The 18,047-nt window shown below is 32.9% G+C and overlaps 1 non-coding gene across 1 annotated transcript; it reads left to right on the top strand.

Moving 5' to 3' along the window:
• Positions 1-16,831: 16,831 nt before the first annotated feature.
• LOC132003093 (U4 spliceosomal RNA) lies at positions 16,832-16,966 on the top strand. Its single transcript, XR_009400139.1, has one exon. It is a non-coding gene; the product is annotated as a U4 spliceosomal RNA (small nuclear RNA).
• The last annotated feature ends 1,081 nt before the right edge of the window (positions 16,967-18,047 follow it).

The following is an 18,047-nucleotide window of genomic DNA, read 5'->3' as shown; positions in this document are numbered from 1 at the left end:
ATAAAACCAGGTTCAATGAATATAGAAATCCCTATTAATAATGCTACAGTATATCCCTTGGCCCATCCTCATGCTGTCTCTAGTAAAACCTAATGTTAATTTGTGTAGTTTCCACTTTGGTTACTTGTTTGGCTTTCCTGATACACTTACAGATGTTTTTTTCTTTCGAAGTTTCTATCTTTATCAAATCCACAAGGTATACAGCACGAACAACTGACTTTGTAGAACAACTCTCCGCATCTCCTTTAATTTCTTTGAAGATACTACCCATCCCTTGCAATGATAACAGCACTGGTCAAAAATACATTAAGAGGGTATGTGATTTGGTGAGTGCTGTGAAGTGTGTAAACCTGTTGATTCACAGACCTGTACCCCTGGGGATAAAAATATATGTTTATCAAAAATAAAAAATTAAAAAAAAAAAAAATACATTAAGAATGTTATTTCAGGGGCGCCTGGGTGGCTCAATGGGTAAAGCCTCTGCCTTCGGCTCGGGTCATGGTCTCAGGGTCCTGGGATCAAGCGCTGCATCGGACTCTCTGCTCTGCCGGGCGCCTGCTTCTCCCTCCCTCTGCCTGCTTCTCTGCTTACTTGTGATCTCTCTATGTCCAATAAATAAATAAAATCTTTTTTAAAAGACTGTTATTTCAGATATTTTCTGCATAAAATAAAGACTTTAAAGAGTATCTTTGCAGTAGCAAGCCCAAACTGGACATGAAAGGTCAAACACGCACGATGCTTGTACCAGCAACAAAAAGGATTTTACTGATGATTCTGAAGACAATTTCAAAGAATGGAATTTCACTTATAAATCTAGGAAAAAAAAAAACGTTTGCTTCATTTGGGACATAATTTATTAAAAAATAAAAAGAGAAGATACACAAAAGAAATATAAAAGAGAATGATACAAAATGATCACTTTAAGTGCATGCAATGGTAGGAAAATTATCTTTGTTCAAACTGATGCTTACTGAAAATTAACCTGAATAAAATACTTATATTCTCCAAAAGATTCAAAGTAAATTACTATCATCTTATTTTTGTTTTTGTTTTTGTTTTTCAATTAAAAGATTTTATTTTTTCAGTTGAATTCAGATGAACACAAAGCATATAGAAACCTGATGTTCAGGAGAATTATCAAACCCCAAATGTGATCTAAGACTGCATTATGCATAGTAGCTTTAACTGAAGTGTCAGACTCAGATCTCTGATTTGGAAATCCCTTTGGCTCAATGTGAAGGTAGTTGCTGTCATAAGAAACCAGGTATTTGAAAAATGCATTGCAATTCTGCTGGCAGGTATTTTCTTTAAAACTCCTATAGTTCACAAGAAATGTCTCATTGCCTTATGAATATTTTAAAAGTAAGCAGTATTCTTTGCTTAACTCTCTGTTTATTTCTGGTTATGTGAAATAATTTCTAAGGATCAAATCTGGAGCCATTTGAATATAATTTAACCTATCTTTGTTCAGGCTTTAAGTAAACATAAAAATGATAGTTAAGGAGCTGGTCTTAAAATAAAACACTTTTTAATATACACATCTCATACTTCTTATAAAAATTTAGCTATTATAAAATTCAATATATCTTTTATGGCTTTTATATCACATTCAATATTAAATCAGAAATATATATATTTCAATGAACAAAATATTTCATAATTTAAGCACTTGGGAACCAGGACTTACTCAGCTCAGGGTACAGTGGTGGGGAATCATAATAAATTGAACATGGCGTTAACTCATCATCTTGAAATTCACTAAATAACTTATAAACAAATCCCAATTTGTGCAGATTCAATACAGTAATTAGAAAGGTCTATAGGATGAGATGATTAAACTAAGTAATGTGCCCGTTATTGCTTAATACATCATTGAGTATATCATTGATCAGTAAATTCCTGTCCCATGAATCAATCCACCAAATTAAACTAACTTTCAATCACAATTCAAGTATTTAAAAATGGAATTGTTATTTCAACTGAACATATAAGCAATGCAAATTATTATAGATTTAAGAAAAAAGGAATAGGGTCTATAAGTAAATAACATTTTGACATCAAATAGGATGATGTATATATTTTCAAATCATTTTTTCTAACCTCTCCCTTAATATAAACTTCAATAACTCACCCATTCATTTATTCATTAGGTCAATCAGTGAAATGTTGTCTTTAGTTACATATGTATTGAACCCATAAGATGGCAGATATACTGGTAAGTACTTCTGTACTAGAGTTAAATAAATTCACATTTCTGTATATGATGAAATAATAGGCTGTGTAATTATTTTTGTTGTGTTTTATTTTGGACATAGTTGTGAACCAGAAGCTGCTAGTTATGTAGAACATGGAATATGAGGGAAAAAATGCATAAAAAAGACTGTGGCTGTAAATAAATAAATCACAGGGATGTAGAGTACGCATAGGGAATATAGTCAATAATATCGTATTAACTTTGTACGGTGACAGATGGTAACTGTCTTATCATGCTGATCGTTTTGTAATTTATAAAAACATGTTGAGTCACTATGTTGTACACCAAAAAATTAATATAATAGTATATATCAACTATACTTCAATCAGAAATACTTCATTACCACCCCAAGTTATAATAATCCGAAGAAATGACAATGAACCATTTTTTGATGAGACTATCAATCTGCCAGCCCCTCTCATCCCCCCTAAATCAAGACTTACATACCAGAAAATGGGACAGCATGAGCAAAGACACAGGGAGATTTAAAGCATCACGTACTCACTGTTCTGAAGTATCCTATGTGGCAAGGGATAAGAACATTCTTGAAGATGTGTCAGGAGCTAATTGCTTATTTTAAGAGACTATTAGAAATCAGACCATGTCAGTCTTTCACCTGATACCCCAGTTAATATAATCCCCAAAGAGCTGTGTTCTGAGGTAGGTAGACATAAGAATCTTTCACAAAAGAGAATAAATTCATGCACACGGGTGACATGATCATCTCTCAAATAAGTTTTAATTATAATCTATCTGAAAAGAACCCTTGTTCTTTCTACAGGTCAATGCTTCCTCCAAGGAGATGGGTCTTCAGATCTCTGGTCTGAGTACAAAATACCTTGCTTGTCAGTCTAAGGAATTAATTTATTTTTTAATTGCCAGTCTAAGGAAGTTATCTTTTAAAAATCTGAATATAAGAAGGAAAACTACGAAAAAGACAACACCATGATAATGCTATGAATGCTACATTTTAAAAGACAATTCTAGAAAACAGCTTGGGAATTGAGGGGAGTAAATGGCCTCAAATCAAAGGGGAAAAAATAGACATTTAGTGAAAGAAATGAGACGAGAGATCATCAAACCCTGAATAATACTGCAAAGGCAGTAATGTAGGCGAGAAAGCTATAGTTTTAGATAATTAAGAGCAAAAAAAAAAATAAATAAATAAAAGGACTTTTCTACTCATATTTTGAATATGTAAATGAATAAACCTAAAAGATAAAATCAGATTTTTAGATTAGTCAACAAATAATAAAAGAGAAATAAGGGAAAATCTAGGAAGATATGTTTTATTATAATTCTGAGAAATTTCACTTAAGTTGAATGATTCAGGAGGCATGTGGATATAAATTCTGGATTTTTAAGAGTGATCTAGGCTACAAATATATATTTATGCCTTAGAATTTATATAGAGTTGAATCTGTGTCAATTTGAGCACATGTAGAATGAGAAGGAAAATAAGCCAAAGAAGTTGGGAAAACACTTAAGGGCCAGAAAAGGAAGATAAAAATGAAAATGCCAAGTGTCTGTCAGTATGTGGACCTACCAGAACCCTCATTCATTGCCAGTGGGCAAGTAAAATTGGTACAATCACCTTGGGAGATTGTTTGGTATTAAACACTAACAAGGAATATATGCATTCTCTCTAACTCAGTAATTCCTGTCCTTAACAGACAACCTACTGAAGAGTGTTTAAATATATAATAAAAGTGCATACAAGAAGGTTCATAGCAGTTCTAATAAGGAAAGTTAAAAAAAAATGGAAAGTATCCAAATACCCTCAACATTAAATGGGTAAATAAACTACGATATAGTTACACAAGATACCATTCACCAGTGAGATAAATGGATGAATCCACACACCCCAATATGGCTTAATCTCCTAAACATAACATTGAGTTGAAAGAAGCCAGGTACCAATGATTAATAATATATGATTTTCTTCATCTAGAAGATAAAAATAGCCAAGACTATTCCATGATGTTAGAAGTCAGTAACGATATCCTTGAGGCTGAGAGTGAGCAGGTAAGGTGCCGTGTGGCGCTGGCAGGCTTCTGTTTATTGATCTGGCTGCCGGCTACTCTGGGGCATTCGGTTTGTGTAAACCTAGTGAGCTGAACACTAATTGATGATATGTGTGATTTCCTGTATGTTTGTTAGGTGCCAGAAGAGAGGTAAAAAATCATAAAAGAAATGTGTTCAATCGCACACAAAGCTTTGCACCCAGATCTCTGAGACCATAATTTTTATTCAGTTCTGTGACTAATAATCACAAAATTATGAAGCTATCTAAAGAAAGGAACAAAGAAGAAAGAAAAAAAGACTGCACACTGAAGCAGAGGATGGCATCTATTGCCTTCAGATAAATTCACATCTGTACTTGGTGTTTCGACATTTGACAGAATCTTGTTTAAATAAGAAAGTTGTCACATTCTCCACAGTGCTATGCATCTGAGATAAGTACTAAGTGTAAACTTGAATTAGATTTCAGCCAAAGAGGTTTATGTCATAACACATCCTTCTATACAAGACTAAAAGTACATAAAAATGAAAAATTACAATAGTTTGTTGGAGATGACACTCACATAATAAAAATGCTTTTTTACTTTACTCAGTCTATTAAAAAAGCTACTTCGCAATGCCAAAAAAGAATATTTTTGGTGTAAAATAGGAGTGTGATAAGACCTTAGGTCCCAGCCATATCTGCATACGTGAGTTTATATCATCAGATAATAAAAGGCTGATTTTGTCATCTATGCAACTGATAATTATTTTTGCTATTGAATTAATTTTGTAGACACTTAAATAAAATAGAAAAATGACAAGGAAAGGCATTTTGCCATACTGACGCATGTTACAGAAGCTATAGAGTATGGAATCTTGGTGTGCTCGGCTGAGAACTCCCATTCCCCACCTGCTGAACAAGTCATCAAGAAGTTTTTTGCAACCATGTGCTGCTGTAAACTACCTGAAGAAATCAGCTTATGGATCTAATGGAACAGACACAGAAACAGGCAGAAATGATCTGTAAACATGAACTCTTTCACGTACCTCCTACTTTCTCTAAATGCTACTGAGAGAGAAGATACACATCTGGCTTAGGTGTAATGAACCATAAGAATTATTAATGATGCTCCTACCTCTCTCCCAAATCAAACATCTAAAACCTCCCCTTAGCTGCTACTAGTATTGCAAATAAGATTTCTCTTTTCAGGGCGCCTGGGTGGCTCAGTGGATTAAGCCACTGCCTTTGGCTCAGGTCATGGTCTCAGGGTCCTGGGAGGGAGCTGCATGTCAGGCTCTCTGCCTGACAGAGCAGAGAGCCTGCTTCCCACTCTCTCTCTGCCTGCCTCTCGGCCTACTTATGATCTCTCTTTGTCAAATAAATAAATAAAATCTTAAAAAAAAAAAAGATTTCTCTCTTCTTTTATTAAAACTGGCTACATCTTTCTTGTTAAACTTATATGTCTCTTATTCATAGACATCTTGATTCCTGCCAGCCTATCTGAATATAGGCTACTTGCATTTTTGCCATTATTATTTCTTCCTTCAAATATATATCAAGTAGGGAAAAAAAGGTAGAGGAAATAAATCAAGTAACTTTAAATAACTAACTACTGTGTGCTCTCCTGCCAGTATCCACATCGCCTATATTTTCAGATTAGATTTTTACATAGAGTTGTCTAATGATTTGCATTTAACAAGAGGTCTATATTTCAAAATTATGGAAAATAATTTAAGAAGGAATTATTAATTCTAAATCTATAGTGTCTTAGACAATGTTAATCTGAAAATAACTGAGTAAAAGAGAGGGGCTAATAAAATGATGTGCTTTTTTTTTTTTTAACTTTAACTCTGAAATAAGCTCTGTTCTACTAACAGTGGATTGCCATACCCTGCATTTGTTTTGTAAGGATGAGCATTTTTTTTTTTTTTTAGTTTATTTTCAGCGTAACAGTATTCATTGTTTTTGCACCACACCCAGTGCTCCATGCAATCCGTGCCCTCTATAATACCCACCACCTGGTACCCCAACTCCCCCCGCCCCCGGCCATTTCAAACCCCTCAAATTGTTTTTCAGAGTCCATAGTCTCTCATGAGCATTCTTTCAAATACAAATCCATGCAACTCAAGGAACTACAGTTAAGAGAATGTCTTTGCACTTTTATATGACTTTGTATTTAGGCAACTAAAGTGCAATATATGGCTTTCTTCAGATTGGATTCCTGTTTTAACCTGAATTTGGTTTTGGCAACTATTAGACGGTCAGCCTTCACTTTTAACTGTTCCTTTAAGGTACAGGGTTTGTGAAGATATCCTTCTATAGATGCCCATAATTTCCACAGTTACAAAATGAAAAATATCTTAATTATATCTTAAAGTAATCAAAGGTTTGAAATTTATGAAACTCAAGCAATACAAAAGTTGAAACTCAATTAATAGTATATATGTATAATATTACATATTTCAAAAGAAAAGCCTCAATCTTATATTACAATCTTCACTATACTTGGTCCTTATATCTCAGTATATATGTTAGAGGATGGTTGCCCATTTCTATAAAATTTTTGGCTGTTGGCTTCCTAATGAATGTATTAAACAATTTGATAGCAATGACATCTTTATAATAGCTAGTGTTAAAACTGTAAATATGGGGCGCCTGGGTGGCTCAGTGGGTTAAGCCGCTGCCTTCGGCTCAGGTCATGATCTCAGGGTCCTGGGATCGAGTCCCGCATCGGGCTCTCTGCTCAGCAGGGAGCCTGCTTCCCTTCCTCTCTCTCTGCCTGCCTCTCCGCCTACTTGTGATTTCTGTCAAATAAATAAATAAAATCTTTTAAAAAAAAAAACTGTAAATATGCTATGTCAAGTATATTATTTATATCTTCTTTAACACATCTAGTGGAATTTTCCACATAGCTTCTATGCATTATTATTTAAAGTTACACATAGCTTTTCATATTTTTGTTGTTACTCTAAATTCTATCAATCTGAAATATTATGTTCTTAGAATATCAAATGCAACTAAATTCTTTATAGTAAATTCATATCTAGGGGCTTTGCCCATCTTATTAGTTCTAATCATTTTCATGTAGCTGTTTATGAATTTTCTAGGTACACAATTATACCTTCTGAGAAAGGCTTTAAAATATGTATTTAAATATATTTAATTTAATAACAGTTTATGAATTACTTATGATTTTATTGTTAATAATTTATAAATATAATATGTAAATTACATTTTAGAATATCATATAAATAAAAGTATAAAATAGTTATAATAGAAGTGTATGTTATATATGTAAAATGTAATTATAAAATAATTTAATTATAAAGTAACATGAATAGGTTTTTAATTTTTTTAGGTAGCTTTGGTGAATTTTTTCTGAAATTTTTTCTATCTTATCTAATCCTCCAAATATGTTGAATAAATTTATTTATCAAAATATAATCTCATTATTTGTTTGAAGCACTCTAATACGGACCTATTTTTATTTCATTGTATTTGTTCTATGTTTCTTCTCTATATTATTCTTAATCTTGCCCGAGAACTGTTATTATGCTTTAAGTTCACTTGACACGTTTTTTTACATTACTTAAATCTGTCATATATTGATCCAGTGAATTCTTCATTTCAGAGATTCTATTTTTTAGCTTCTATTTCCTTTACTCATTATACTCATGTTTTCCCTTAAAATGTCAATCTTATTTATAGTAGCGATTTCACAGTAATTGTCTACTAATCTAGCATGTTTGTCATTTGGGGACCTGCATTTATTTCTTTTTCCTGTTATTTCATGTTTCTTCCAAAGTCTAGTATATTTGTATTTGAAATTTGACTATTGTACAGAGTTAAATACCGTATTTTATTTTTCTACATTCAAAGAATATTGTTATTGTTTGGGAAAGATAAGATACTTACAAATAAAGCTAATGTTCCGAGGCTTTTTTAAAGTTTTGTTTAGTGTATCTAGAGAGTAGCCTTTCCTCAAGAGTAATTTAAGAGCTACTCTATATCCTGATCCTTTAGATGGCTCTCCTGACTACACATGTTGCACCATATCTCCATATTTGGACAGTGGGAAAGCATGTCTCTCAGCTCTGAGTAGTCCCTGAAATTCATTCATCAGCCTTTTGGATTTTCACCATATAAATATGAAAATTGGTATCCAGCAAAAGACTAACGGGGATGACACAAATTTACTTGTAAATTCTTTCTTGGCATATCTCCTCCTTTTGTAGTTTTTCCCTACAAATTACAGCTGTCTCGGCTGTCAAAAATTCTGATTTCTTGTACCTCAACTCATTATAGGCACTGTGGTTTCCTTGGGTTACTCATTTTTACACCATTCCAGGGAAACCTCTTCACAGAGACACCTGAGGTTGTATTAAAACTCATGTCAGTTGTTTTCTTTCACTCAAGGAATACAGTCCTGTGCTATCTGCTTCCTTATTTTCTTGTATATTTTCAGTTTTCCTATTTGAAAATGAAATGAATGCCAAACTGGTACATCCATTCTGGAAAACAGTATAGGGGTTCCTCAGAAAGTTAAAAACAGAACTACCCTATGAGGCAGTAATCACACTACTGGGTGTTTACCTCCAAAATTCAAAAATTCAAAGGGATACATGCACCCCTGAATTTACTGCTTTATTACAGCATTATTTACAATAACCAAACCACGGAAGCAGCCACTGATAGATTGATAGATGAATGGATGTAGTCTTGTTTGTATCTATCTATCTATCTATCTATCTATCTATCTACCTACCTATCATCTATCTATCTATCCATCCATCTATCTTCTTTATTCAACCATAAAAAAATGAAATCTTGCCATTTGCAACAACAAATGTTGCTAGAGAGTGTAATGCTAAGTGAAATAAATCAATCAGAGAAAGACAAATACCATAGGAGCCCATTCAAATGTGAAATCTAAGAAACAAAACAAATGAGTAAAGGAAAGAACAACAACAAAAAGAACAAACTGATGGTTTTCAGAGGGTAGGTTGAGGAGGGTATGGGGGAAATAGAAGATAGGGATTAAAGAGTACAGTTATCATGATGAAAACAAATAAGATAATGCAAAAATAAAAATAAAAACGAAATGAAAAGTCTTGTCTCCAACAGGGCTGGAAGTTGACGTTTATACTTGCCTGTTCTGCTATTTTTGAAAATCTGCTATGTCACTTTTTAGTGTTTCCAATATTTTAAAAAATTACTTCTTTAAACAGGTTAAGCATGAATTATTTTAATCACCGCATCATATGCATCTATTATCTGTAGACTCTATAAGGCTTGTATGTCATTTCTGTTGATTTTCACATAGGCTCGACACTTCTCGTGTCCTTATATGCTTTGTAATATTTCACAGCTTCCCAGTTACTGTCCTTAAATGATAATCAGTGTTCTCTGAAATTAAGGAGACTTGTCCTTTCCTCCTTCTTTTCCTTCCTTTCTGCTATCACACAGGTCTGAAAAAGTCTCAAACCAAACTGAAGATGCGAAAGTCCCTGGTTCACTCAGGCTGAGCACCCTCATAAATACACAAGACAAGGTCAAGTTTGTGACCATAAACTCCCCAAGGTAATCTTTTTTTTTTTTTTTTTAATTATTTTCTTCTTTTCTACTTTGTGCCAAGGAAACTCTCTCTGTGTTTCAGCATTTGTTCACTCTTACTTGAAGATTAGCTCTTTAGTTCAAGGCAAGAGAAAGTGACAAAACTCTGGGCTGTGATCTGTGTCTTTGGTCTGCTTCAACCAGGAAACCAAAATAGAGCTGACTGGAGTATGGTAAATGCCATGAGGGCAAATGCACCTTTAAAAAATAGGGTTTTTTCTTTACTCTTTTTTAATTTAAGGTTTTGTGTTTAAAAAAAAAAATTACCTAGGGTTTCTCACTATAGGTTACTAATGATCTCAAGCATCTGTTATTTGATATTTAATAAGCATATTTTTTTGCTTTGACCTAAGCAACTTAGTTTGTCATTATTAGAAATTTAATTCCTCATAAGTATTTTAAGAATTTTGTAATTTTACTGAAAATCTCTTCTAAAGAAATTAAAGCACTTTCTGATGTCAGCTTAGTTCATACTTGAGCATGATGGAAACTGAGTGACTATGCAAATATTTTTATTTTGATCATTTAAGGTAAATGTTCAATCAATTGCTTTCTTAATATTCAAGCAATAGAATTACTGAAGTTAGATAAATATAATTTAATATCAGAAATGGTCTAATAATAATTAATATCCAATTGGATAATATTCGCCATTCTGAAAATAATTTAAGTTTACTGAGAGTGTTATCCAGTAAATGGATATCCATTTCTGAGATTATTTGAATTCGTAATAGTAATACAAGATATTAGAGCCAAAGGAAAAGTAACCTGGTTTAATGTGCATTGATGATTTGAAATCACTCTGGCTATTTTTTTTAAGATTTTATTTATTTATTTTAGAGACAGGGGAGGGGTAGAGAAAGAAGGAGAGAATCTCAAGCAGATTCCCACTGAACATGGAGCTTGATGTTGGGGCTCAATCCCAGGACCTGAAATCATGACCTGAGCCAAAACCGTGAGTCAGATGCTTAACTGACTGAGCCACTCAGGTGCCCGAGGCTATTGGTTATATAAGATATGTCTTAAATATTTGTATCTATTTGAACAAACTGTGCCTTCATTAGATTTAAATATATGGCAATATACTGCTTCACCAGCACAGGTTTCTACAATGCACAGTTACACCAGAGTTATAGGATTATCACATAATTCATATTCCATTAGAAAATACTACTGTTAGAGGCACCTGGGTGGCTCAGTTGTTAAGCGTCTGCCTTCGTCTCAGGTCATGATCGTAGGGTCCTGGGATTGAGCTCCACATCACATTGGGCTCCCTGCTCCTCGGGAAGCCTGCTTCTCCTCCCCAACTCCCCTACTGTGTTCCTTCTTTTGCTGTGTCTCTCTGTCTAATAAATAAATAAAATCTGAAAAAAAAAAAAAAAGAAAGAAAGAAAATACTGCTGTTAGAAATATTTATCCTGAGGTTAAGGTGGTTTCTTTTTATACGTCCCTAATTCCTCTATAGGCCAAATCCTTATCAATTACAAATAGTTCTTAGTACTCTAATATTGAGTTTAATCCACTATCAACATGAACTGAACAAACACTATTTTGAGCATCACATAAGGCATTGCTTTGAAAAAATTCAAAAATGCCAGGATTCCATAGGCAAAGGGGATTGGAAAAAGAATAATTTACTTGAATTCTTTCAGAAGAAAAATGTTTCATTGGATTTTAAGTCTGTCATCATTCAAGTGAATTGAACCATGATAACCACACTTACAAATGCTGGAAGAAATCACAAAAAAGAAAATCCTTCCTATATACTCATGCCAGAAAGTTAGCATTTCCCTAGCAGCAAATTTTTGTTATGCTCCACTACTTAAGATATTGTTAGGGAATGTTAAAGGGATTTACCATGGTAAGTCCACATGGTTAGAATTATGGTATGTGGAAATAGCATATCCCAGAAACCATGTTAGAAAAATAAAGACTTTCAGATTTACAAGACCCTATTAATGGGACATAAAGCAAGGAGGCAAGTGACACTAAATTTAATTTGCCTAAACATCCACTTCCAGATATGAAGGAAGGTTATTTTATTAACCTGTACCACAAAATAAATGGAGAATCATAAATGTACTCTGATAAAATAAATTTTCCCTTCTAAAAATAAGAAAACCTATGCAAATAATAAACATATTAAATTTAAATATGTATTATAAAATTCTTTCCTATATGACAATTTTAAATCAGTTCTCTTGCATATAGGTGAAATGCTAAATAATAATTTTAATTGTTATTTGGTTATTGACATAAAATATAATCAGTTTATTAAACTTCAGTTTTTCCTTCATTTCAGAAAACCACCTTAAATAATATTATTCAGTCATAGGAGTTTCAAGCCCTGACTAATTGTACCCTGAAAAATACCTCAAAATCCAATAAAATTCAGTATTTATATTTAGATAATTTGAGAATATACTTATCTGGTGAATATGCACATTATTCTGACCAAAAAGTGTACTCATGGTTTTGCAACAAATTTTATATATTCTATTGGTGAGATACGCTTGTCAGTTGTAGATGAGATTGGGTAGAATACTAACACTTATTTCACACCCAAAGAAATACTGATGGGGCTCGTTTGAGAGTTCAGGACTTACTCAAGCTCAGGGTACAGTGGTGGGGAATCATAATAAATTGAACATGGCCTTAACTCATCATCTTGAAGTTTACTAAATAACTTATAAACAAATCCCATTTTGTGCAGATTCAATACAGACAAAAAGACACACAATTTTATATAATATGAATGGGAAGGTGACACTCACAATGTGAAGATATATTAATTTCCTGTTAGCTTGTCCATGATTTGATTTTCTTACTTAAATACAACATCACCCTGAGAGAGAAGATTTGAGGAATTTCTCAACTGTTATTTCCATCCCATAAAGGAAAATGGCTTCGTTAATAAGAGAGACAACATAAATGCTACTATTACAATGGTGATCTGAAGAAACAAGTAAGGCATTTGATGTTCCACCTAATAGGTCTACAGCTGAATTTCCAGGGAAATCACAGACTTGAAATAGGAACTGCTGAAGGCCACCAATCAAACTAACCAAAAATGGAGACAACTGCAGTGGAAGGACTGCCCATCGTTCACAGAAGATTTCACTGGTTTAAATTAAATCCAGGGCACTGGAAATCTGGTAAGGGAGTAAGAATTCCTCTAGTACCACTAACAAATGGAAAAATTCTTTATATAAGGCAGATTTTGCATTCACAGCCAGATGGGAGAGCATGATTTCCAGACCCTGAAAATCTGCATTTAGGTAAAGGAGATATTCCCTAAAATATTAACAAACGTTAGCCTATTTATATGTAAATATCATAGAATTTCACACAGAACAGAGATACACATTACAGCACAGGAGGCTATTCTCTGGTTAGAAATATAAAGAATATATATAAACCATAAAATATACAGATGATAATTTAGTATTTAATAGTAAATTTTGTAGAAAAGTGTGTTTTCACGTCTTTTATATGCATAGGGTTTTAACTGTACATTTTCAGGGCTCACTGCTTTCCTAATATTCATAATTACATCTACATATATCTGCATCTATCTATAAATAAATTTATCTTTAGAAGCCTACTGAAAATCATCTATAGATGGCCTGAAACAAAGTTCAAAGCTCATGCACACAAATATTTGTTGCTCCCTTCTCCTCCCAATGATTCTTGTTCAAGTTGTACCCTCCTCAGTGGATGTCACTTAAATCAACAACACTTTGCGAATAAAATGTTGTAAATCTGACCTTGACCTTATCCTTCTTTCGCACAACCATATCTGGTACATCAGCATATTTTCTGGGCTCTAGCTACACAATGGATATGAAATGATCTCACCTAGACTACCAAAATGGTATCCAAAGTGGTCACCAACATTCTTTATTACCGTCCGCTTGCCACACAGACCAAAACATATCATCACCATGCCAATCTTTTAATATCAAAACAAAATCCAAATCCCTGCTCTCATGTAAGAGAAGAGAAAACAAAACAAAACACAAGAATAAAACAATATTAACAAGACTGAGGTTTTTCTTCTAAGTCATTTCCTACCATATTATTCCCAGCTCACTTCACTTTAGGAAGACTTACGCCTTTGCTCTTCCACATTAATAACAAATTAATTACCACAGCAGTAAATTTCTTCCTGCTGTTCTTTACGCCGGAAATGAACTGCTCTCCAACTCGCTTCCCACTTCATTCAGTGTCTGCTCGAATGCCTCAGCCTTCCAGACTATTCTTATAAAAATGGCCCCACTACCTACCATTTTTCATTTTCTTATCCCATCACATTACTTCTTAAAATTATGTTGTTAGTTTGTTAGTTTACTGTCTCTGGCAACTGGAATAAAAGTTCCACAGTGGCAAGGATTTAATCAATGTTCCTCTCTGCCATACCCACAAAGAACGGTGCTTGGCTCATAGATTTTTTTTTTTTTAATTCTGTTAAATTCATGAATGTTTGATTCTACAATTAAGGGTATTCTTTAGAGAGTTTAAGATCAATTTTATCCAAAACTTACAGCTAAGTATTTAAGGAGCTATGAAATAATGGCACACTAATAATTAGAAAGAAGAAGACCTGGATCAAAATAAATGATAATTTTAACAATTAAAATTTGGAAATAAGAAAGTTCACTTGTAATTCAGTGTCACTATCCTCCTATTCTTCTTTAAACAGGAATTATTAGGACAATTATACTGCTAATATTTATAATGAGTTTTTTGTTTGGTTGTTTTGCAAAGAGCTATTTTAATGTAATCTAAAGGAGTGGAAAGGATTACAACCTACTTCTCTGGAAGCAGCAAATTATGATTGAGATCCTGTACACATACAGGAGAGAGAGAAAGAGAGGGAAGGAAAAACAGAGGGAGGGAGGCAGGGAGGGAGGGAGAGAGGAAGGAAAGAAAGACAGAAAGAAAGAAAGAAAAGAGGGAGAAAAAGAAAGGGAGGTAGGAAGGAGGGAGAGAGGAAGAAAGAAAGGAAGAAAGAAAAAGGAAGAGGGAGAAAGAAACTATTTGCCTTGTGATGCAAAATGGGATGCATAATACTTGGTGCCTTCTAAAATTATGTGGTAAAATGCAGTTTTATTAAAAGCACTGTGAAATTGGTGTGCCTGGGTGGCACAGTTGTTAAGCATCTGACTCTTGGTTTTGGTTCAGGTGGTGATCTCACGGTCATGATCTTACAGTCATGAGATGGACCCCTGCCACAGGCTCTGTACTCAGTGTTGAGTCGGCTTGAGAGTCTTTCTCCACTTCCCTCTGCCCCTCCTGCTGGTGCTCCCCGACAAAATAAATTACTAAATCTTAAAATAAAATTAAATAAAATTTAAAAAGTATTGTGTGATAAATCAACTAGGGATTTAGCACCCAGGATAAGTTGATAAAATAAGAAAATATATATTTTTAGAAATATTCAAAGAATGAAGATAATATAGTCAAGAAAACTTATGATGGACATAGTATATTTCCAGTAATTATAATAACTTTCTCATCATTTCATTCATAGCAAGCCATTTTGAATGATACTCATGATGCATTTGTTGAAAGAAGCAGGCAACAAAATAGAATGTGTGGTTTGACTTTAACTTTGTTACACTACACTAGGCACACTGTCCTTGTCAATCTTATCAATTACTCTATTAAAATTTATTTATTACATTGGTTTGCAACTGTGTCTCTGAAATACTTGCGGACAACTTTTCACTCAATTCATGAGTTCCTTCTTCCAAAAAATCGATTACCTTATTATATTTTCTAGACCATTACCTGGGATTGAAGTAAGTCTCACAAGATAATTACTTAGGTTGTCCTTCTACTTCTTTTAAGTCTGAGTTATTTAACCTTTCTTAAGCCAGGAGAGAATTTAAAAGATTTCTAGAGATTTACTGATAACTCTTAGTCTAAACGTTTTTACTAGCCTTTCGTATTTCATCCACTGTCTCATTATACACATTTTGAGTACGCATTACTATTTTATCTGAAACACAGGAAACTAATACATTTTAACATAACTAATTTATAAGCACAAAACTTTTGTTAAAGAAAGATGGAATAGCTCTTAAAAAGTGGGCCTGGAAGCGAAGTACAAACTCGTCTATCATGTTCAATATTCTCTCATAAGAGCGAATGTGATAAGAAGTTAATCCAATGACAAGGATATTCTCTCCCTTCCTTGCAAGATTATGTTTATACTATTTTTAATCCTCTAATCTGTTGTTATCTTAAAATACCAGCCTGTTGACCATACGATATTCTAGCAACCAATTTTTCTTTAATGATTTCTGACTCAAGTGTTCTGAAATTTAGATGAGAAGTTGATTGCTTTGGGGAAAGAACATTATAACTATGTGAATAATTTATGTCTTAGAATATAAAAGAAATAAAGGCAAAAAAATGCAGCTTTTCTTATTTGATTAAAGTGCTGCACTCCTTTTATAAGACCTATAGAGATGGTAAATAAATGTTTGGTACTTTAATATTATTCCCAAAGATCTGGCCAGTGCAGTTTAACAGTGAATCAATTAAGTATACATATTAAAGCAGAAGGAAAAAAGGAAAATTACAATCACTTCCAAATAAGATTTTATACTTGAAAGCCCAGAATCAAAAGTTAATGTATCTTGATGATGTTAGAAAATTCCATACAAAACACAAGACATAATACAGAAGTAGCTTTTCTACAACAAAAATACACAAGTAGAAAATATATTTTTAAAATAGGCAGCAAAAATATAAATTATATAGAGTAAAAATAAGAGACATCCAGAAACTATGATAAAAGAAAAACTTTACTAAAAGACAAAGTAAAGCTTTATGTAAAATGAGGTATTTTGCTTTTGGAAAGGAAATCGATAGTAAAAACTCATTAATATTGCTTGAGCATAGTTTTATGCAACTTTCTTGGATGTTAGTTTAAATTATTATTAAATATAAGCTTTGCACAGTGGCAGTATCGTAGCCAATGAGGTTTATCCGAGGTGCAAATATTGCTAATTAAATTATTATTAAATATGAAATATCCTTCACCTTTGGTCCAGCAATTCTACTTCTAAAAATTTTCCATACAGATATGGCTAACAAAGATATGGCTACAATGTAAAAAATATGAAAAATATACTCATTAATTGAATGAAAGTTGTATGCAAGTATTTCGGAGACACAGTTGTAAACCAATGTAATAAATAAATTTTAATAGAGTAATTGATAATTTAATGTAAAAATTGTGAAAATAATTTATCCAAATCTTTTACTATAATATAAAAATTTTAATACAGCTTAAATATCCAACAAGAGGGGATTAGTAATGTAAATTATAATATATTTGAATCATTATCTCAGTCAATAACTACTACATGATTAGATATTCTTTCTTTAAAATGATTATTTATGCACATATAAATATAAACACACAAATATATACAGTAAAACATTCATAATATTATATCAGCTTAGAAAACATATATAAAAATATATTATGTAAATATATGCATTTAGTGGAGATGAGCTCATCAAAATGTCAAACATGATTATTTCTGAAAGGTTGAATTTCACATAATGATTACATTCTTCTATGTCATTTACTGTATGATTTAAATTGTGAATACTATGCATCTGCCATTTTCAAAACTCTCTTTTATTAAGTAAAGTGGAGCTAAGAATGTATTTTTGTTTATATGGTTATTATTTATCAGTACATAATTATCAGAACAGTACAGTGCCATACAGTTTTAACATTAATACCTAAAATAAATGATGCATTACATCTTTCCCCCTCCAAAGATTTTATTTATTTATTTATTTGAGAGAGAAAGTGCATGTGTGAGCAGGGGGAGGAACAGAGGGAGAGAGACATGGAGATTCTGCACTGAGCACAGAGCCCCATACAGGACTCAGTTCCACGACTACAAGGTAACGACCGGAGCAAAAACCAACATTCAGATGCTCAACCGACTGAGTCACCCATGTGTCCCAGTGATGCATTACTTTTAAGGTTATTATTAGGAATTTAAAAGTTTTGCTCCTAAAACTATATTGACATTAGAAGCTACTTATTAATTTATTACTATTTCATAGACTATTTTATAGAATGTACTTCCTTAAGATATACACAAATCACACAGACATACAGAAAATTGTCTCTAACCATAC

This window comes from Mustela nigripes, chromosome 15 (assembly GCF_022355385.1).
Source record: "Mustela nigripes isolate SB6536 chromosome 15, MUSNIG.SB6536, whole genome shotgun sequence".
Taxonomy (NCBI): Eukaryota; Metazoa; Chordata; class Mammalia; order Carnivora; family Mustelidae; genus Mustela; species Mustela nigripes.
This window is presented reverse-complemented; position numbering and strand designations above follow the sequence as displayed.